General features: G+C 34.0%; 1 long non-coding RNA gene across 1 annotated transcript in view; it reads left to right on the top strand.

The window, feature by feature from the left end:
* The first annotated feature begins 1,836 nt into the window (after positions 1 to 1,836).
* The window catches only part of LOC136041921 (uncharacterized), a 31,717-nt gene continuing 10,365 nt past the window's right edge, over positions 1,837 to 23,188 (top strand). Inside the window, exon 1 of the long non-coding RNA XR_010621131.1 lies at positions 1,837 to 2,010. This is a non-coding gene — a long non-coding RNA (uncharacterized LOC136041921). The remainder of the gene's footprint in view (positions 2,011 to 23,188) is intronic.

Here is a 23,188-nt window from a genome sequence, read left to right as displayed (position 1 = left end):
AGTTATTTGTTACAAAGTGCCATTTTGGTACTGAAATCGTATATTGAAATCATACAACTTTTGAATTTACGATTTAACTTGAGCAGCTAGAGAAGAATAAGGCAGCCTCATTTTCAAGGCCGGAAAGAACTTAAAACAAGAATTTCGGGCGATACCACAATTTGGATTTTTTAAATATGCCATACTAGCTGGCACTAAAATCCCTCAAAGAGACAAAACAAGTTGCTTTGAAGACTTCTGCAATACAGATTAAACCTGAACAACTGCAAAAGGATAAGGTGGACTCTTTTACAAGGTACAACAGCCCTTAGAACAAGGATTTCCAGGAAACAACACAATTTGGATTTCTTAAAATCCGCTATTCTGGCTGGCAGTACAATCATTCATAGAGACAAAATAAGTTACTTCGGAAACTTCTCGATTTCTGATTCAACTCCATCAACTCAACTCAAGTAGTCAAAATTATTTAAAAACAATGAAGGGTTGATTGAAAAGCTTAAAAAACTACACAAATTAACCTCGTCAGAACCGTTCAAACCAATGCCACCTGGACTAAAATAGCAAGATAGCGTACTAGCAAAACCCCAAGTTGTCAATTCGAAAAATACCAGACATGTTATGTTTTTACTACTCGTTTACTCGCCTTCTATTTTCCATTGTATAGTCAGGGTACAGTTTCCTAACTTATAAGTGAAAACAAAATTTTTATCTTAGAAAACTACTACTACTACTACTAATAATAATAATAACTCACTGCAGCACCAAGCCGCCTCAGGCAAACACAGCTACGCCCCTCCTCCAACCTAATCTATTTAAAGCCTCCCTCTTTACACCCTCTCAGGAAGTTCCTATTTCCTTTAAATCTTTATTTATGACATCTTCCCAACCCAGACAAGGACGACCAGCTTTCCGTGTAGCCCCAGACGGTTGGCCAAAAGGGACAATCTTCGGTAATCTGTCATCCTTCACCCATAGAATGTGGCCTAGCCATCTTAGAAAACAGTTGCACAATTCTTGTCAAGACAAGAAGAAAAAGGACAACTAAAACTTTGATATAAAGTTTGGTTGCTAGGGGGAAAATATTGTATTTTTTTTCCAAATTTGAGCGGTAAATAGTATCTGAACCAATCCTTTGTTCTCCTAAAGTTTATTACTGATTTCAAATAACCTAAAAAAACATTATTATTAATTAGAACGAGGTGATTGGTTTTTCAATATGGTTCACTTTTCAGCCATTAGTTGTGCACCTGAATCTCGAAGGCGTTATCTCGTATGAGTTGGAAAATTTCATTTTTCATTACATAAGTTTTGCCTTTAAGGAAATCTACTGCGGGGTAGCAATCTTCTGCGATCTACCAGAGCTAAACTGCATATACTTTTATTTTTGTTGCAAGACAAACTGCAAGGTCTCATTAACTACAATGAAGCAGTTTGTTTTCAATGCAATATATTTTTTAAGAGGTACTTATTCTTTTAGCTTCTCGGCACGTTTTTTTGCATGTGTTGAATGTTTTTTTTTTATATTTTTTATCACTTTTTTATTTGCTTTTAAGGTAAGTTGTTGCGAGTTAGCAATCTACCATAGGTAGATTGTATACACTTTTTTTTACTGTCATAATATATATTGCAAAATTTTATGAATAAGTACAAAGCAGTTAGTTTTTCAATGAAGTTGTATTTTAAGAATTAGCCGTTCATTTTGTTTTGAGTGTTTTTGTGTGTGTATTAAGAAATTTTCCTCGTTCATCACATTTATCGTTAAGAAAATTTACCACATGAATTTTTGAAATAATAAAACAAACAATTAACTCTTATCGGTTTCGTTCTGAGGTCACCAGGGAAGAAAATTTGACGAATAATCGCTCATTATTGTCAAACTTATCAGTTAGTCTTATCTGTATGAAGAAAATAACAGAAGTTCGTCTGTGTTAGATTTGAATACGATTTTAAGAGGATTTACTTTTTTGCAATATAAAAAATCGATAGCATTTTGAATTTAATTAAACTAGGGTAACGTATTGTTTTTCTTTTTTTGGCTCAGGGGAATTCTAGTTGCTTTATTTTTGGGTCTTTATGGACATCGGATCACTAAAACTCAGCTTGTATCTTAATTCAGGGTCATCGTGTTTCCAGTTCTCTTTCCATTCCTTCTCTGCACCTAAGAGTTAAAAGATTTGTAACAACTAAGTTTTTATATACCTCTGAGTACTTAAACTAAATTAAGCGTAATGAATCTTCTCAGTTCTGGTAAGAACACGACTCCAGTAACTTGTCATAGACCAGTAGCTTGTCCAGTAACTTGTCACTTCACATCAAATATCGTGTATATGTTGAAATGTTTACATTGGTGGAACTCATCAAAAACCTAGAAAGATGGTTACAGAAAGTAAAATGTTACACACGATTAAACACAGATAGTAAAGTATAAAATAGGATTAAAACTGGATTCCAAGCCTAATTAATATTGTTTTTTTAAGGGTCTGCTTATAGTTTTATTTGGTATTAGGTTTTGTTTAAACCCCTATGTAATGGGCCTTGGAGCCAAACTAAACTGAATAGTTAAACCTGAACTTATTTTAAAACAAATTTTCGGAATTAGTGTAGTGCTTGAAAAGAAGTATACTAATAAACGGAAGATAGTGAAATAAAATGAATTGAAATTTAAATGAAAACACAAATGAAAGGATAATTTAGATAAATGACTAATAAAATGAAGATAATGAATATTAATGAAATAAAACTAAAATAAAATAATAAATGAAATGATAGTAAAAATAAATGATTAATATAATAGGGATAATAAATAAAAACGAAATGAAGTTGAAATGGAATGATAAATGAATGGCAGAAAAATGAAATGATAATTAAGGTAAATGACTAATAAAATGAAAAGTAAAAATAAAACTTCGAAATGAATTATACTAATAAAATAGGTTGAGTGCCAATAAATTTAATATCTCATTCTGTTTCCAAATATTCTCATGCCTGCTTTTCAGACAATACAGTCCCCCTTTCCAGTCTTAAATATAGCCTGAGGATTCAAAGAAAAAAAGAACAACTATGAAAGCCACTATACAAGGATTTTGCAATTTATAATGTTCAGAATGTTTCTGTTATTCACATTATTATTTTTCCCTGTTTTTTTTTATATTCACCTTCCCAAAAAAAAAACTTTATTTACCTCCTGAGCATAACTTATCACCTTACCCAAAGGTTCTGAGGGATTTTTCTAACCCCAAAGGCCTTGTTATATGATTTAAAAACTATTTTTAATAGAATTCTATCTCAAAATTCATATCAGATGCTTTTGGTGAAAAAAGTACGTAGAGGGAGGGCTAGCTACCCTCCAATAACTTTTGAGAATTAGAAAGGTCAATAGAACTTCAAATTTCAAATCGAATGAGCCCCTTTCAAAGTTTTTACCACAGCTCCTTCTATTTAAAGTGCCATGGTCTAAAAAATTGTGCACAAATAACTCTTTGCTTAGACAGTGCTAATAAGCTGCCTTTGATCTTTGGAATATTTTTTTTTAACAAATTGCCATCTAAAAATGGCAATCACATTTATTTCGGGAAAATACGACGTGTGTCTGAGGGGATAGCTGCCCTCCGATCACTTTGACTCTTAAATAGGGCACTAAAACTTTTGGTTACCAATCTAATGAGTCCCCTCTAAAGCTTATACAGCCATCATTTTTATAGAAACCTTATACACCCCCACAGCACAACTCACAACCCTTGCCACAAGGACTGTGGCGGTTTGTTAAACTGCGTTGAACAAATTGACTATCTCAAAACTTTGGTTTGATATGTTTGGGGAACTGATGATTGTTGTGGGGAGGAGGGAGGATCGTTGCCTTCCAACCACTTTACACTATTAACAAGAGCTAAGAGCTCATATGGCACTTGTGACGAGGCAAGAAGAGCTAAGAGCCAAGAGATCATATGGTATGAGCTCTAACAAAATTCTATGAATCAAGAGATTGATTTAAAAGAAAATAAGTGGTTTATTTCCGGTCAGGATTTAAAATAAGAGCTCTGAGTCACGATGTCCTTCTAAATATCAAAATTCATTAAGATTCGATCACCCACTAGTAAGTTATAAATACCTAATTTTTTCTAAGTTTTCCTCTCCCTTTAGCCCCCCAGATGGTTGAATCTGGGCAAAACGACTTTATCAAGATAATTTGTGCAGGTCCCTGACAAGCCTACCAATTTTTATCGTCCTAGCACGTCCAAAAGCACCTGACTCGCCCAATCACTGAGCCCCTGCCCCCAACTCCCCCAAACAGAGAAAATCCAGTACGGTTCCATAAATCAAGTATCAAGGACATTTGCTTATTCTAACCACCAAGCTTCATCCCGATTCCTCCACTCAAAGTGTTTCCCAAGATTTCCCCCTCCAGCTCCCCCCAATGTCAAAGATCTGGTCGCGATTTGAAAAAGGAGCTCTGAGACATGAATTCCTTTTAAATATTAAATTTCATTAAGATCCGATCACCTATTCGTAAGATAAATATACCCCAATTTTCCTGTTTTCCAAGAATTCCGGTCTCCCCCTCCAACTTCCCCCAATGTTACGGGATCTGGTCAGATTTAAAAATTAGAGCTTTAAAGATCCTTCTAAATATCAAATTTCATTAAGATCTGGTCACCCTTTCGTAAGTAACAAATACCTCAATTTTAAAAATTAACCCCCTCAAACTCCACCAAAGAGAGCAGATCTGGTTTAGTTATGTCAGTCACGTATCTTAGACAGGTTTTCATTCTTCCCATTCAGTTTCATTCTGATCTTACCGCTTTAAGTATTTTCTAAGATTTCCGGTCCCCCCAACTGCCCCCCCCCAAATTACGCTGGATCCGGTTGAGATTTAAAATAAGAGATCTGAGTTACGAGGTCCTTCTAAATATGAAGTTTCATGAAGATCCGATCACTCCTTCGTAAGTTAAAAACACGTCATTTTTTCAAATTTTTCAGAATTAACCCCTCCCCCAATAGAGCGGATCCATTCCAATTATGTAAATAACGTATCTAAGACTTATGATTATTTTTCACACCAAGTTCCATCCTGATCCCTCCAATCTAAGCGTTTTCCATGATTTTAGGTTCCCCCACCCCAAACTCCCCCCGATGTCACCAGATCCGATCGAGATTTAAAATAAGAGCTTTGAGACAAGATATCCTTCTAAATATCAAATTTTATTGAGATCCGATCACCCGTTCGTAAGTTAAAAATACCACATTTTTTTAATTTTTCAGAATTATCCCCCCCCCCAACTACCCCCAAGAGAGCGGATCCGTTCTGGTTATGTCAATCATGTATCTAGGACTTGTGCTTATTTTTCCCACCAGGTTTCATCCCGATCCCTCCACTCTAAGTGTTTTCCAAGTTTTAGGTTTCCCCCTCCCAACTCCCCCAATGTCACCAGACTCGGTCGGGATTTAAAATAAGAGCTCTGAGACACGATATCCTTCAAATATTAAATTTCATTGAGATCTGATCACCGGATCCTAAGTTAAAAACACCTCATTTTTTCTAATTTTTCAGAATTACCCCCCCCCAACTAACCCAAAGAGAGGGGATCCGTTCCGGTTATGTCAATTTGTATCTCGGACTTGTGCTTATTTTCCCCACCAAGTTTCATCCCGATCCCTCCACTCTAAGTGTTTTCAAAGTTTTAGGTTTCCCCCTCCCAACTCCCCCCCCCAATGTCACCACATCCAGTCGGGATTTAAACTAAGAATTTTGAGAAACGATATCCTTCTAAATATCAAATTTCATTGAGATCTGATCACCCGTTCGTAAGTTGAAAATACCTCATTTTTTCTAATTTTTCAGAATTCCCCCCCCCCCAACTACCCCAAAGTAAGCGGATCCGTTCTGGTTATGTCAATCATGTATCTAGGACTTGTGCTTATTTTTACCACTAAGTTTCATCCCGATTTCTCCACTCTAAGTGTTTTCCAAGATTTTAGGCTTCCCCCTCCCAACTCCCCCTCCAATGTCACCAGATCCGGTCGGGATTTAAAACAACAGCTCTGAGACACGATATCCTTCCAAACATCAAATTCCATTAAGATCTGATCAACCATTCGTCAGTTAAAAATACTTAAATTTTTCTATTGTTTCCGAAATAACGGGCCCCCCACTCGCCCCTCCAGATGGTCAAATCGGGAAAACGACTATTTCTAATTTAATCTGGTCCGGTCCTGATTTTTGAACTATAATTTCAAAAAAAATGGTTATTTAAAAATTTCCATTATATATAATTATAATAATAATAATTTATTTATAACCCACATCATAACAAGTTATGGCACTTATGGAGTAACAAAAAGAAAAAAAATGAAATACACTGCAAATAGAATACACTACAAATAGAAAAAACACTACGCTACAATGAGATTAACCGAACAGACGGACCAAAGGATGATGAGGCGATTAACGGTAAAAAGCTGATTCCAACAACCTTCCATGCAGGAGGGCCAACTTTGCACTTATGTCAGGGACATCAAACTTGCGAATTATTTTCCTATTGCTATACCAAGGGGGGGGGGGGGAGATAAAGTAAAAATTTACATTATCTGAAATAAAAAGTCCGAATCTGATTAACATCTTTTTTTCTTTAGAAGGGGATAAGACCAGAAAGATAAACGACAGAATGATCTCAGAATGTAGCATATAGCCTACCCAGTAAACGTGTATTATACTTTCCTCGATTAGCAACTCTCTTTGAATAGCCCATTTGAATTTTCTTTTGAACACCATGAACAGTGCACTGCCGTAGGCAAGAAATTGAATTCGTAACAGTAATAACCAACCACCAAAAGGCGGGAATAAAGGGTATAGAAAAACTGCGACAAGCTAAGGGAGCACTAGAAAAAGTTGGATGATTAAAAACTAGAAATTCACATTTCTCAACATTAAGAGAAAGACCAATTTTAGAAATTAGACGTGAAACTTTTGAGACCATAAACGAGAGACCTTCCCTATTTTTACACAAAAGTGAAAGATCCTCCGCATAAGCAAGATAAGAAACATCTGAGAGTTCAATAAAATAATTTGATCTAATTTCATCTAAAATACCAGAAATATACATTTTGAATATACTTGGTGATAAAACCTCTCCCTGTTTGACACCCCTATATAAACGGACAAACAGAGATCCAGATTTATTAATTCGGAGAAAAGAATTCTCATACCAAAAAATAAAAATAAAAATAACTGAAAGATTTACACCATTATTAAAAAGGGAAAAAAAGCTTGACTGTGAACTACATTGTCAAAAGCTTTAGAAATGTCCAAAGTACATATATAAAGTGGTGACACCTCAGCCATGCTATGCGGCGCCATGACATCTTCACTGAACCAGTGAAGATGTTAAAACATTTGGAACAACAACTGCAAATGAAATAAAAGAACAACACACTTTGAATTTATATTATTTACACTAATACCATCAAAGGGATAAAGATTTCAATTTCTTAATTGCATTTTCAACAACCTGCTTTATCTCCGCAACAAACCCCGTTGTAGGTCTACAACAATCAACCCAAATTTGAAGCCAAAGTTTTACCTTATTTTTATAATTCTTTAATTCAGGGTCGGCAGCCTATATAGATTTCTGCGTTTTTATACGAATAAGCTCTTCGGGAACCGCAATTTTTTCAGCTTCTTTCATACATCTAATTATATCATCATAATATCTATCAAGATCACGCTTACTATCCTTTACTTGCAATTGGAGTAGATGATAAAGCCCACGAATACAATTAAGCAATGTAGATAAAGACAATATATATAAAGCAATATCGGCTCTTTTCCAATTACTACATTTAAACCATTTAGAATTCCCAATAGGGGCAACATTGCAAAGGTTACGTTTCAGTTTAGTAGTAAATGAAAGCGATAGATGGTCAATGTCATCAGTCTCGATATCAGGGTCAATATGTCATTACAATCCCAAACCAATTATTGCGAAATAACAAGATAACTGCGAAATAACTGGTCAACTTTTGATCAGACCTGTTTTTAGGTTGATAGACTTTGGAGGCGGTGGCTGGTTTTAAATGGTTGCCCATTAAATAGTTGCCCATTTTTAAATAGACTCTTAAAAAGAGAACTAAAGCTTCTTACTTCCACTCAAATAAGTTCCATTCGATGAGAAGTTTATACGACCTCAAGTCCCTTAAGAACCTCATATGTTCCGAGCATAACTAACAACCCCTGCGATATTTTTATATGATCTTTTGACTCTTGTAAACAAAATGACCATCTAACATTTTCAATCAGATGCGTTTGGGGAAAAGAGGATGTCAGGGAGTGGGTGAGGACTAGTTGCCCTACATCACTTTTGACTCTTAAAATTAAGCTAAAACTATACATTTCCAATCAAATGATTCGTCTCTAAGCTCATACGACCACTCCTTTAATCAAAATTTTATTTGCAACCAGGGCATAACTAACAGCTTTTGTCCCCTAGCTCTGGGGGTTGTGTCAACCCCAAAGGCCTTGCTGTGGTGCCTTTTGGAATGTTTTTTGAACAATGGCTATCTCAAAACAAATTTTATCAGATACATTTCTGGAAAATGCGATGTGCGCGTGTGTGTGGGAGGGGGGAAGGAGTAGATACCCTTTGATTACTTTGACTCTTAAAAAAGGATGCATGGAGCTCCCTCCGAAGTTTATACCACTATCCCTTTTTTATATAAGAACCTTATATACCTCAAGGGCATAACTTACAATTCTTGCCCTGATGACTGGGTTAGGGGGGCTTAATCCTTATAGGCATAGTTTCTGGATCTTTTAACTACGCTGAACAAAATTTCTATCTCAAAATTTCGATTAGACATGTTTGGGGAAATGCTGAGCGCGGTGGGGGAGGGGGGTTTGATTGCCCTCCAATTACTTTTGACTATTAAAAAGAGCACCAACCCGTTCAATCTCCAGTTGAATGAGCCTCTTTCGAAATTTCTAAGACAACTTCTTCTATATGAAGTGCCCTGGTCTAGCCCCTCCCCCTAAAAAATAGTGTATTGGGCTTACACAGCACTTTACATAGGCAGTGCTATAACACTTCCTATAAAACCGAAAAGATATGAAGTATTTTTTTTATGAAAAAGACTATTTCAACAATAAAAAAAACAGAAATTGGTTTAAAAACTTTTCCACAAAAATAGTTTTTTTCAAAGAAAAGACTGAGTTAAACTCAAAACAAGTCAAAATTAAAATGTGGTGGGTTGACAACGCCCATGCCTTCTCAAGACCAGAACATTATTTGAACCTACTGAAAAAAACCAATTTAATTTTTCAAATCGAAACACAATTTATTAAAAAAAAAAAATCAAAAAAAGAAAGCATGAAGCCCAGAAGCCTCAACTCCAAAAAAGGCATTAATTTGTATGAGTACATTCGGGTTCACAATTCATAATAAAGCAAAATATTGTTCGTGAAGTGTTAGTTTAATTTGTGTATACTGATATTTATTCCTTAAGATCTTGATAATTTTGTTTCTTAAAATTAAAAGAGTGAAAAAATGTATTACTTATTTTATTTTCAGCGCAATACGAATTACTTTCTGGTTTTATGAAGGCCTGGGGGCTGTCGACCCTACTCCTGTTATTTTGCTCGTTAGTTTTAGCCGTTTTAGTTCTCATTTATTTATTGATGGTGACATTGGTAGTTTTACACTTGAAGTATTAATTGGATTTATTTCTGCTCATTTTTAGTTTAATGGGGCCTCTTTGCTTTTCTTTAAGAAATTTGTTTGGCGGAAAAAGTGTTTTTAACTAGTTAAAATAATTAGCCGAGCCAAACTCAAAATAAGGAGAAGTAAACATGAGTAGGGCTGACAACACCCATGCCTTCTGAAAAATAGAGCATTATTTGGACTTAACTGAAAAAAATACCAATGAAGGTGCATTTTCAGCTTAAAATACGTATGTTGATATTTTATTCTTAAAGTTTTATTAATTTTAATATATCTTGCCTAAGTTAAAAGAGTTAAAACATTGGATTTTTTTTTTGTCAGTAAAGTGTAAATTAAGTTCTGGTCTTGAGAATGCATGGGGATTGTCAGCTCTACTCAAGTTAATTTTTGCTTGTTTTGAGTTTGACTGGGATATCTATAGTAATTTCTGTTCCTTTTAGGTTTCATTAACAAATTGATGTTGATTTGTAGATTGGTAGATTGGTAGATTACTCAAATTTATTTCTGCTCATTTCTTGTTTAATGAAGGCAGAGGTGGAGTGGAAGTGAAAAGCTAAGGGGGGATTTCGGGCTAGGCGGCTCTTTCTATGTACATCCTTATAGAAGGAATTTGTTTTGTATTTAACGTTTTTAATACGAAAGAGTCTTGAAAAGAGAGTGGAAATTGCGCTATCCGTAATTCGTGTTAAAATTTGCGCCACCAGGCAATTTCGTACGACGTGTTAAGTAGTTAGCTTAGAATAAACAAGAGGAGAAATGCCACTAATCAGTTTTGTGTCATTTTTCCATGATGGTCAGTTGGATTTGGTGTTGTTCAGGACTTAACACAAAGAGAGAGGGGAATCATATTTTACGCTGCATAAAATTTTTAGTGTTTACCCTGTATCATAGAAATCTGGGCCAAAGAACATTTACGGATTTCGTCCCCTTCAAAAAAAAATGTTTAAAACGTCACTGAGAGTCTTTACACTTTCCAACAGAGAACAAAATATGTATTTTGATCAGATACAAAGCAATGTAACTGGACTAAAACAGAAAAAACTACTGCGCTGATAAAAGTGATGTTAAAATTTTCGATTCTCTTTTCACGTATTCTGAAACATCTTCAAACAGTACTGAATCCAGAAGCTCCCGCTCATTTGACACCAACAGGAATACTAGCAACATATCATCTGATATTGCAGCTCTTACTCTTGTCATGATGAGCTTTAGTTTGCTGAAGGATCTTTCAAAACTAGCTTGAGAAAAAAAAAACGTCAGTAGATTTTCTTTGGCTGACAAAATTCAAGTGTAAGCTGATGAGCACAGATTGAGTCTTAGTGACACCCGATTTTCACAGATTATGCAGTCGTAGCACGAACTGTAAGAACATGAATCTCGCTCATCAGCCCCTACGCATACAATTTCAATCCCACGTTCATATTTTGCACCAAACCATCCCAGCTATTATTGCAGCGATGAGGTGTATGGAACTTTTGCTAGTTGCAAAAAGGGGGTTTGCAGCTTTTGCGAGTTGGTTTACCAAGTATTTAAATTCAACGTTTAATCAAAGCAAGGAAACAAAAGTAAAGTGTTGCGGTCGCAACACTTTACTCTCCGAAGCCGAACAAAGGATGCCGCAACACCTCACATTGCCCATGCAACGTATATCTAGTTCTATTAAACTTTTTTCTCCAAAAAGGAAGGTAAGGTTGGCTTGGGATCCGTCCCCAGAAATTATATTTTTTCAGAATCTATGGGTAAATTGTATTAATAAAACTGGCATTGTTGTTGTCCCTCCTTTTCCACCGCCCAAAAAATTCTGAGTATGTACTCCTACCCCTCTTTACGAACTACAAGTACAAATAAAGAAATGAGGTTGATAGTGTGACATATATTTACAAGTCATTTAATTCAATAGAAATAATTCTAAAGCTTAGTCTGAATACTTTATTTAAACCCGTAAAATGTTTCTTTTCTTTGTTATTCAGTAAAAAAAAAAACAATCTGGTTCTTTCGTGAAAGAAAATGATAGCGCATTCCAAAGGTCTAATTAAGGTGATAAACTGAAAACAACAATTGGGAAACTGAACTGGCAGAATTTTAATATTAAACTAAAATATCGTAAGAAGAAAGAAAAATGAAGGCCAACTCTATTGATTTCTTAATGATTTGATGCAACCTTAAATTAATGTGAAGATGATTTTCATCATTGAAAATGAAAAGGTGAAGTTGGGTAGCCAAAAAATTGATCAAGTGGACAGCTTCACTTACCTAGGCAGTATTTTTAGTGAAGACGGTGGGTGCAGTGAAGAGGTTAAAGGTAGAATGGCCAAAGTCCAAGGTGTTATCTCACAGTTGATAAAATTTGGAAGAACATGACGATAAGACCAACCAAGATTAGAATAATGGAAGTTATAGTGATGACAGAGGCCAAATATGTTCTGAAGCATGGGCTTTCCGAATAACGGAGGAAGATTTGCTAGATATAATCTAGATAAATTGTCTACGTATTGTTCTGGGTACCTAGATGACTGACCGTATTTCGAACAGTAGGCTGTACGAAAAGTTTGGTTCAGGTTCAATGTGTAGATACTGTACATCTTCACTCTTAACTTGTAATATACGCAAACTACGCCAGCTATTGATAATTTCAGAGACGTACCGTTTCTTTAAGACATAATGCTTTAAAACATTAATTTGTTGTTTTTTGTTGTTAAGTTTTTTTTCGGTCTTCATTTTACTTTTGCTGTCCCATTGCTGGTTGAAAAAAAAATTGGTTTATCTTCGGATGAGATGTCTGCTATGGCATGATAAGCATGATGAGTATGGCATTTTATGTACAGTTTAACCTTCCGTTTTCAGTCGTTACTGTCAAATTGAACAGGAGGAAAACCCAACAAATATTTAAACATCTAAATAATGATATTTAAACGAATATTAAGATATGAAATTGTCTTGGACAATTTGGGCCGTGCAGAATTTTTTTTATATTGAATCTGATCTTGATTATGATTAAAACAAGATTTAAGTTAGAGACAAAAGGTTAGAGTTTGATTTATCTTCGGTTGAGATGTCTGCTATGGCATGATGAGTGATTAATATTGTGCGTATTTTTTTTCTCGTTCTTTTTTCTTTGACTGATTATCCTTATGAATCGCTATTTTTTACTTTAGTTGTTTTGTCTGTGCAAAACAAATTCGTCTCTCTGCCAGATATACATAGTAAATTGTGTATATCTAATTGAAAAAATAAATGAAACTGAACTCAAATAATATCAATAATAACTGGTATTTAAATAAGAATTACAAATGATAGACGACTATAGGAAATGGTATATGACTAAAAAAAAATAAAATTTTTTGTAGATTTGACCCACAAAAGACCTTGATCCTTGCATAAGAATTATTGCACTTGCTGAATTCTATTTTAACTTTCAACCATGCCAATGCTTTCACACTATGTTAGGCTTCATCTTATCATCATTCTATTTTATTATATTTTTGTACAGTTTAACATTCCTTTTTCAGTCGTTACTGTCAAATTGAACAAGAGAAAAATCTCACAAATATTTAAACGTCTAAATAAGAATATTAAAATTTTTTTTTATTAAGATATGAAATTGTCTTGGACAATTTGGGCCGTGCAGAAACTTTTGATATTAAATCTGATCTTGATTAAAACAAGATTTCAGTTAGAGACAAAAGGTTAGAATGATGATTGCACATAAACAAAGATATTGATAGGATTGTAACCGGAAAAGATTAAGAATGATTGGAATTGATCATTCTGCAATATCAGACAGATACATGAAAAATCTACAACTCTTTGCAAATTTGTTTCTTTTGTCTGTACCCTTTCCTACAAAATACAATAAAGACCTATCAGATGTATTTTTTGTGTGCAAATATTATATTTATGTAAATTACAAAACTCTCTAGTAAGAAATCAATGGTACATATTATTTCAATTATTCTTAATAGTAAAAGCTTAGTATAAAAAAAAAACGAAGTCTAAGAATTTTCTAGAATCGGAAGAATTCTTGAACCCCTCAAAAATGGCGTTGGGCCGAAACGAAACCAACGATTCATGTCTGTTTTTTTTATCTTACTTTTCGCCTTGGGGGTTATTTTTCAGAACAAGTAGTCATAGAAGGATGAGAAAGATCTTACTTGAAGGAAGTCACGCTATCTAGGGTACTTTTAAAGTAAAAGCAAAGATTCTGCGGCTGTGATGCATCGTCATCTTCCAATGTATGCCATGAAATAATAATTTTACTTCAAATAGGGTACTACTGCCTGAAAATGAAACTTTTAAGGTTAATATTGCTTCTTAATGTTCTAAAAGCCTAAACAAAAGATGTTGAGAATCACACAGTATCTATTTTAGGATACAGAATAACCTTCCCAAAAAGTTTTCAGGATTTAATCCTTCTTATAGATTTCCCTTTCTTTGTTTGTCTGTGTAAAAAAATCGTTAATTAATTAGACTCTTAAAAAGAGAACTAAAGCTTCTTACTTCCACTCAAATAAGTTCCATTAGATGAGAAGTTTATACGACCTCAAGTCCCTTAAGAACCTCATATGTTCCAAGCATAACTAACAACCCTTGCGATATTTTTATATGATCTTTTGACTCTTGTAAACAAAATGACCATCTAACATTTTCAATCAGATGCGTTTGGGGAAAAGAGGATGTCAGGGAGTGGGTGAGGACTAGTTGCCCTACATCACTTTTGACTCTTAAAATTAAGCTAAAACTATACATTTCCAATCAAATGATTCGTCTCTAAGCTCATACGACCACTCCTTTAATCAAAATTTTATTTGCAACCAGGGCATGACTAACAGCTTTTGTCCCCTAGCTCAGGGGGTTGTGCCAACCCCAAAGGCCTTGCTGTGGTGCCTTTTGGAATGTTTTTTGAACGATGGCTATCTCAGAACAAATTTTATCAGATACATTTCTGGAAAATGCGATGTGCGCGTGTGTGTGGGAGGGGGGAAGGAGTAGATACCCTTTGATTACTTTGACTCTTAAAAAAGGCTCCCTAAGAAAAGGATGCATTGAGCTCCCTCCGAAGTTTATACCACTATCCCTTTTTTATATAAGAACCTTATATACCTCAAGGGCATAACTTACAATTCTTGCCCTGATGACTGGGTTAGGGGGGGCTTAATCCTTATAGGCATAGTGAAGCCGAACAAAGGATGCCGCAACACCTCACATTGCCCATGCAATGTATATCTAGTTATATTAAACTTTTTTCTCCAAAAAGGAAGGTAAGGTTGGCTTGGGATCCGTCCCCAGAAATTATATTTTTTCAGAATCTATGGGTAAATTGTATAAATAAAACTGGCATTGTTGTTGTCCCTCCTCTTCCACCGCCCCAAAAATTCTGAGTATGTACTCCTACCCCTCTCTACGAACTACAAGTACAAATAAAGAAATGAGGTTGATAGTGTGACATATATTTACAAGTCATTTAATTCAATAGAAATAATTCTAAAGCTTAGTCTGAATACTTTATTTAAACCCGTAAAATGTGTCTTTTCTTTGTTATTCAGTAAAAAAAAAACAATCTGGTTCTTTCGTGAAAGAAAATGATAGCGCATTCCAAAGGTCTAATTAAGGTGATAAACTGAAAACAACAATTGGGAAATTGAACTGGCAGAATTTTAATATTAAACTAAAATCTCGTAAGAAGAAAGAAAAATGAAGGCCAACTCTATAAATTTCTTAATGATTTGATGCAACCTAAAATTAATGTGAAGATGATTTTCATCATTGAAAATGAAAAGGTGAAGTTGGGTAGCCAAAAAATTGATCAAGTGGACAGCTTCACTTACCTAGGCAGTATTTTTAGTGAAGACGGTGAGTGCAGTGAAGAGGTTGAAGGTAGAATGGCCAAAGTCCAAGGTGTTACCTCACAGTTGATAAAATTTGGAAGAACATGACGATAAGACCAACCAAGATTAGAATAATGGAAGTTATAGTGATGACAGAGGCCAAATATGTTCTGAAGCATGGGCTTTCCGAATAACGGAGGAAGATTTGCTAGATATAATCTAGATAAATTGTCTACGTATTGTTCTGGGTACCTAGATGACTGACCGTATTTCGAACAGTAGGCTGTACGAAAAGTTTGGTTCAGGTTCAATGTGTAGATACTGTACATCTTCACTCTTAACTTGTAATATACGCAAACTACGCCAGCTATTGATAATTTCAGAGACGTACCGTTTCTTTAAGACATAATGCTTTAAAACATTAATTTGTTGTTTTTTGTTGTTAAGTTTTTTTTCGGTCTTCATTTTACTTATGCTGTCCCATTGCTGGTTGAAAAAAAATTGGTTTATCTTCGGATGAGATGTCTGCTATGGCATGATAAGCATGATGAGTATGGCATTTTATGTACAGTTTAACCTTCCGTTTTCAGTCGTTACTGTCAAATTGAACAGGAGGAAAACCCAAAAAATATTTAAACATCTAAATAATGATATTTAAAAGAATATTAAGATATGAAATTGTCTTGGACAATTTGGGAAGTGCAGAATTTTCTTATATTGAATCTGATCTTGATTATGATTAAAACAAGATTTAAGTTAGAGACAAAAGGTTAGAGTTTGATTTATCTTCGGTTGAGATGTCTGCTATGGCATGATGAGTGATTCATATTGTGCGTATTTTTTTTCTCGTTCTTTTTTCTTTGACTGATTATCCTTACGAATCACTATTTTTTACTTTATTTGTTTTGTCTGTGCAAAACAAATTCGTCTCTCTGCCAGATATACATAGTAAATTGTGTATATCTAATTGAAAAAATAAATGAAACTGAACTCAAATAATATCAATAATAACTGGTATTTAAATAAGAATTAAAAATGATAGAAGACTATAGGAAATGGTATATGACTAAAAAAAAAATAAAATTTTTTGTAGATTTGACCCACAAAAGACCTTGATCCTTGCATAAGAATTATTGCACTTGCTGAATTCTATTTTAACTTTCAACCATGCCAATGCTTTCACACTGTGTTAGGCTTCATCTTATCATCATTCTATTTTATTATATTTTTGTACAGTTTAACATTCCTTTTTCAGTCGTTACTGTCAAATTGAACAAGAGGAAAACCCCACAAATATTTAAACATCTAAATAAGAATATTAAAATTTTTTTTATTAAGATATGAAATTGTCTTGGACAATTTGGGCCGTGCAGAAACTTTTGATATTAAATCTGATCTTGATTAAAACAAGATTTCAGTTAGAGACAAAAGGTTAGAATGATGATTGCACATAAACAAAGATATTGATAGGATTGTAATCGGAAAAAATTAAGAATGATTGGAATTGGTCACTCTGCAATATCAGACAGATACATGAAAAATCTACAACACTTTGCAAATTTGTTTCTTTTGTTCGTACCCTTTCCTACAAAATACAATAAAGACCTATCAGATGTATTTTTTGTGTGCAAATATTATATTTATGTAAATTACAAAACTGTCTAGTAAGAAATCAATGGTACATATTATTTCAATTATTCTTAACAGTAAAAGCTTAGTATAAAAAAAACGAAGTCTAAGAATTTTCTAGAATCGGAAGAATTCTTGAACCCCTCAAAAATGGCGTTGGGCCGAAACGAAACCAACGATTCATGTCTGTTTTTTTTTATCTTACTTTTCGCTTTGGGGGTTATTTTTCAGAACAAGTAGTCATAGAAGGATGAGAAAGATCTTACTTGAAGGAAGTCACGCTATCTAGGGTACTTTTAAAGTAAAAGCAAAGATTCTGCGGCTGTGATGCATCGTCATCTTCCAATGTATGCCATGAAATAATAATTTTACTTCAAATAGGGTACTACTGCCTGAAAATGAAACTTTTAAGGTTAATATTGCTTCTTAATGTTCTAAAAGCCTAAACAAAAGATGTTGAGAATCACACAGTATCTATTTTAGGATACAGAATAACCTTTCCAAAAAGTTTTCAGGATATAATCCTTCTTATAGATTTCCCTTTCTTTGTTTGTCTGTGTAAAAAAAATCGTTAATTAATTAAATCAACTATCACTAATAAAGCTAGAAGAGTTAATCTTGGGTATAAAATAGTTGCTTCAAATTTGCCATTGGCATGCGTTTCTTAATTTCAAAAAATTTCATTCTTTTTTCATTCTTAAAAAAATTCATTCTTTTTCTTAATTAGGAACACTAATTTCCTTTTTTCCTGTTTTTTTCCTCTTTTTGGATAATCCATAAAAAGCGATATTCTATCATCATATATAGTATCTGAGCAAAATCTTGAACCAAACACATCTGTGATCTCAGGTTCATGTGAACCTGAATCAAGACAAGATAGTGCTTGGAATTTACTATTGCAAAAAATATTCAAATTTAAATGTTTCAGTTTTTTGGGGTTGTCTAAAAACATTAATAAATCCAATCGCAATTACTTTTGAAGGCCTGAGCTGCTTAATATCGTTCTTGAGTAAAGCAAGAATTTCAAATCTCAATTATATTGAGGATCTAACCTCCCTATTGTAAGCTCATGCGAGCTAGTTTGGTTATATTTTGGTAGATAGTCATTTTTCAACTATAAAGCTTATAATAGCATGCGATGCATTTTTCTCACGAGCTTTATATATTTCATTATTTCTAGACTACATTCCAAAGAAGATGCTTCGTTGGAATTTCTTGTATTTGCTGAATAGCCTAGAAGCCTTCTGTGTGTATTTTTTAATGCTCCCAAAAATAGGAAGACTTAAATATGACACACAAAAAATATTGTTCTACTTCCTCAGAAAAAAATATCCTACTCCTGCACATCCCCCCCACCACGAACCAAACTAACCAAAATAATCAATAAATTTTTAATTATTATTTTTATGGGTCACTCAAACTAATCTTATATTCACAATTTGTAACTCATCAAAATTGCTGACCAATAAATACCACCCAACCAATCACTTAAGATATGAAATAAAATCTCATTTAACAAAACACATCTATAAATAACTATAAAATCAATCAATCTGTCTCTAGAATTTCGGTTAAATCGAACACATTAAAAACAGCCCAGAATTCATCAAGGGTCTTTTTATCCTTTAATTTTGCTGAAAATTAATTCTAGATTTCAGGACCAATCCCGAGCAGAAGCTTAAATCTGGTTGTAATAGGAAACAGCGTTGAAAAAAAATCCATAATTCTAGGTTATTAGATGCGATATCTTTTCTTCTAAAATTCCCAAATACAGAAAGGTGACACATTGGAAAATAATTTGTACATGAAATAGTTTACACTCAAATTAATAAAAGCTAAACATAACAGAATTTTGATTGAAATTACCATTATCTTCCACATATCTATGATAATTCTTTGGCCAGAACTCCTACATACTTCTTTTGAAACACATACTGTGGGTATAAATGGCTTGTGAAAATTAATTTTGACGACCCGATACATTAAATATAGATGAAAAAGAGAAAATAACATTGTTATAACCCTTATAGCCAATAGTATCCACAGGAGTAAATTTTCTTGCCATTTTTGTACTTATAAATGTAATCTGATAGTTAATACAAAAGTCTCCATCTACCGTGATACCAAGATACTTTACAATACTTGTTCGTTTATACTTCCATTTTCTAGCTCAATTTCTTCAACCCAACGGTACTTTCTTTTTTGCCCCTATACAACATGGAAATTCTTATTTTGCGATTAATAAGGAGCTCTTTTACAGTTGTAAAAAACAATAAAGCATACTCCGCTCACATATTTTTTTCAAAACTATATTGACTAGCATTTAAAAGGTAATTTTTTTCTTTAAACTAAGCCTTTAATTGCTTATAAATCGGTTGTTGAAAAAAACGAAAAGTCATAAAAAGCAGAGATGTCGGATTGTCGTTATTCCTATTATCTTTATCACCTTTTCTAAGAAGAGGAATTTTCAACGGACTTTTCAACCAGCGTACAATTGAAACTTCCAACATACACTCCTTGTGGTTTCTTTTTGGTCAAATTTAAACTTTCAGGTGCTTAGATTCTTTTTTTTTTTTTAATAAAAAATGGTTCCAAAACTAAACAAAAGCTAGAAACACTTGTTTAAAGTAATCCTTTAACTATCAATAAATACAAAATATACGAGAAATTACCACCTTCCTTAACTGTAAAAATCTATAACTTACGGTATCACTGGCACTTTACTGAAAATTATATGTGTCTTGAACAGTTTTGGAAAGAACTAATAAAATTCCACTGAATATTTGATATATAATCAAATTAAACTTAGAGTGTTCGTCAGTTCAAGATTTTATTTTACTATAACTTTTATTTTCATTTTTAATGCTGTAATAACTGGAAAAAATATTTTCTAATATGGTGTATTTCCACTGAAATGGAGAAGACGCCTTAAACTTTAAACTTTTACACTTAGGGAACTTTTACATAAGAACTTTGAGAAAAGTTACTTTTACTGTTCAAAATTTAGTTTTCAGTAAAGCAAAAGTGACACAGTTGGTTTTAGACTTTACAGTTAGAGAGGGTTCAGTACCCAAGCTCTTGTCAGAGGTGACTTTTATTCGTTTTAATTTGATCTGTCTATTGATCCAATCTGATCTGAGCTTGATCTGATCTGTCTTGATCTGTCTGGTGATTTTTTTCATTTATAGTATTCAATTTCGAATTTTATTCGTTTTAAGATTTATTCATTCATTTAAATTAGTACCTCTTGTCTTTTGTTTGCTATGATTCTTAATTTAATTTATGTTTGTTTTGGGTTTCATTTATATTTTAATAGCAAAACATATTTGTTCATTTTAAGCTTTTTTGCATATTCACTTTAAGCTTTGCGCGTTTCTATATTTATTTATTCATTTATATTAGTATCTGGTGAATGTTTTTTGCCATGACTGTTTAATTTCTGTTCGTCTGGGATTTCATTTATTCTCTAATGGTAATTTGTGATCATTTTGAGGATGAATTATTGCAGGTTTGATTGCTTCTGATCTTAAGTTTAATAAGACCTTTAGTTTTTATGAGTAAGTTCTATCTCTGAAAGTTTTTTTTTTTTTACTTTAATTTAACAAAATGCCTGCCTCAAAATTTCAATTAGATGCTTTTGAGGACTCAAAGGTCGTGGGGGGGGGGCTAGATCCAATTGCTTTTGAGTGTCAAAACTAAAACTAGAGCTTTCAATTTTCTATCAAATCAGCGTATCACAAAGCCTATAGAACCACTATAAGGTCCATAGGACCTTATATTTCTTCGGGGCACACTGCTTATAGGTTTGGAGGGGGGGTAGCGCTTATGTAACCCTTGAAGCTATTATTATATGATCTTGGGACTAACTTGAACAAAATTTTTATCTGAAATATTTCATCAGATGACTTAGGGGAAAAGAAGGCAATGGATAAGGGGGGGGGGGGATAGTCATCTTTCAAATTGTTTTGGCTCTTAAAAAGTAAACTATAGTCTCTGATTTTCAATCGTACAAGCATTGCCCTAAATTTTTTCCCAGTTCCTTACATAAATACATTGCATTTTAACAGCTGAAACTAGCATAATTTATAAAACTCACCAATGAGCTATAGTGAAATTGAAATCCTACAAAACATAATAATTAAATCTTTCAATTATGCTGAAAAAATTGATTATTTTAAATTTTGATTGTATGTGTATTGGGAAGAATGGATATACTGGGTAAGGAAATGGGTGACCGTCCAATCGACTTTGACTGTTAAAGAGACCATTGAAACCTTTAATGTTCAATTAAATGAGCCCCTTTCGATGTTTCTACAACAACTTTTTGTATACAAACTGCAAGAAGAATAGTACATTGTACTCACATATTTCTTTGCTTAGTCAAATCTTTTGCACCGCCTTTTATTAATTTATCTACCCGGGTAACATAAATCTAGAGTTTATAATTGATGATAGCTTTGTAAAAACTAGCTATCTGAGCCTTAGAGCAGTTATTAATAGTGTATTTGGCCATTTTGGCATTGCCATATCTGTTCCTGAAATAATTTGTTCAAAGCTCGACATTAAAAGTGCGTCTAAGCCCAGTGGTGTCATTAAGGTTGAGGAGGGGGGAGGGAAATTGGGAGGGGGTGGTTTCCCCCTAATAATTAGAAATAAACTATAGTTTATGAAGTAGCTTTAAAACTGTCGCTCGTTTTAAGTGTCAGCTTTTTTCTTTCAATCGAGCAGATACTTTTTTATGGCACTTGGTATTAACCAAGTTAATGGGGTTAACCAGCCCGGTTAATTTGAAAAAATAGAAAAAATGAAGTATTTTTAACTTACTAACGGTTGATCAGATCTTAATGAAATTTATTGTTTGGAAGGATATCGTGTCTCAGAGCTTTTATTTAAAATCCAACCGGATCTGGTGAAATTGGGGGGGAGTTGGGGGGGGGGAAACCTAAAATCTTGGAAAACACTTGAGAGTGGAGGGATCGGAATGAAATTTGGTGGGAACAATCAGCACAAGTCCAAGATACATAAATGACATAACCGAAACAGATCCGAAAGGGGGGCGGGGTTAATTCTGAAAAATTGGAAAAAATTAGGTGTTTTTAAGTTACGAACGGGTGATCAGATCTCAATAAAATTTGATATTTAGAAGGATATCGTGTGTCAAAGCTCTTTTTTAAATCACGACCGGATCTAGTGACGTTGGGGGGATTTTTTTGGGGGGGGGGAGGGAGCCTAAGATCATGGAAAACGCTTAAAGTGGAGGGATCGAGATGGAACTTGGTGGGAAATATAAGCAGAAGTCTTAAATACGTGATTGACATAATTGGAACGGATCCGCTCTATTTGAAGGAATTGGGAGGAAGAGGGTTAATTCTGAAAAATTAGAAAAAATGACGTATTTTTAACTTACGAAGGAGTGATCGGAACTTCATGAAACTTCATATTTAGAAGTACCTCGTAACTCAGATCTCTTATTTTAAGTCTAACCGGATCCAGCGTCATTGGGGGGGGGGGGAATCCTAGAAAATACTTAAAGCGGATAAATCAGGATGAAACTGGATGGATAGAATAAAAACAAGTCTAAGATACGTGACTGACATAGCCGGACCGGATCTGCTCTCGTTGGTGGAGTTGACGGGGGGGGGGGGAGCTAATTTGGAAAAATTAGGTATTTTTAACTTACGAACGGGATCGAGGATGAAATTTGGTGGGAAAAATCAGCACAAGTCCAAGATACATAAATGACATAACCGAAACAGATCCGATCTCTGTGGGGTAGAGATCGGATCTGGAAAAATTAGTGAAAATTTGATATTTAGAAGGATTTTGTGCTCTAAAGCTCTTATTTTAAATTCCGACCAGATCCTTGGATATTGGGGGAGTTGGAGGGGGAAGCCAGAACTCTTGGAAAACGTGAGAATTGGGGTATTTTTATCTTACGAATAGGTGATCAGATCTGAATGAAACTTGATATATAGAAGGATCTTATGTCTCAGATGCTCTATTGTCGACTCAAATTGGATCTGA

This window comes from Artemia franciscana, unplaced genomic scaffold (genome assembly GCF_032884065.1).
Source record: "Artemia franciscana unplaced genomic scaffold, ASM3288406v1 PGA_scaffold_49, whole genome shotgun sequence".
NCBI lineage: Eukaryota > Metazoa > Arthropoda > Branchiopoda > Anostraca > Artemiidae > Artemia > Artemia franciscana.
This window is presented reverse-complemented; position numbering and strand designations above follow the sequence as displayed.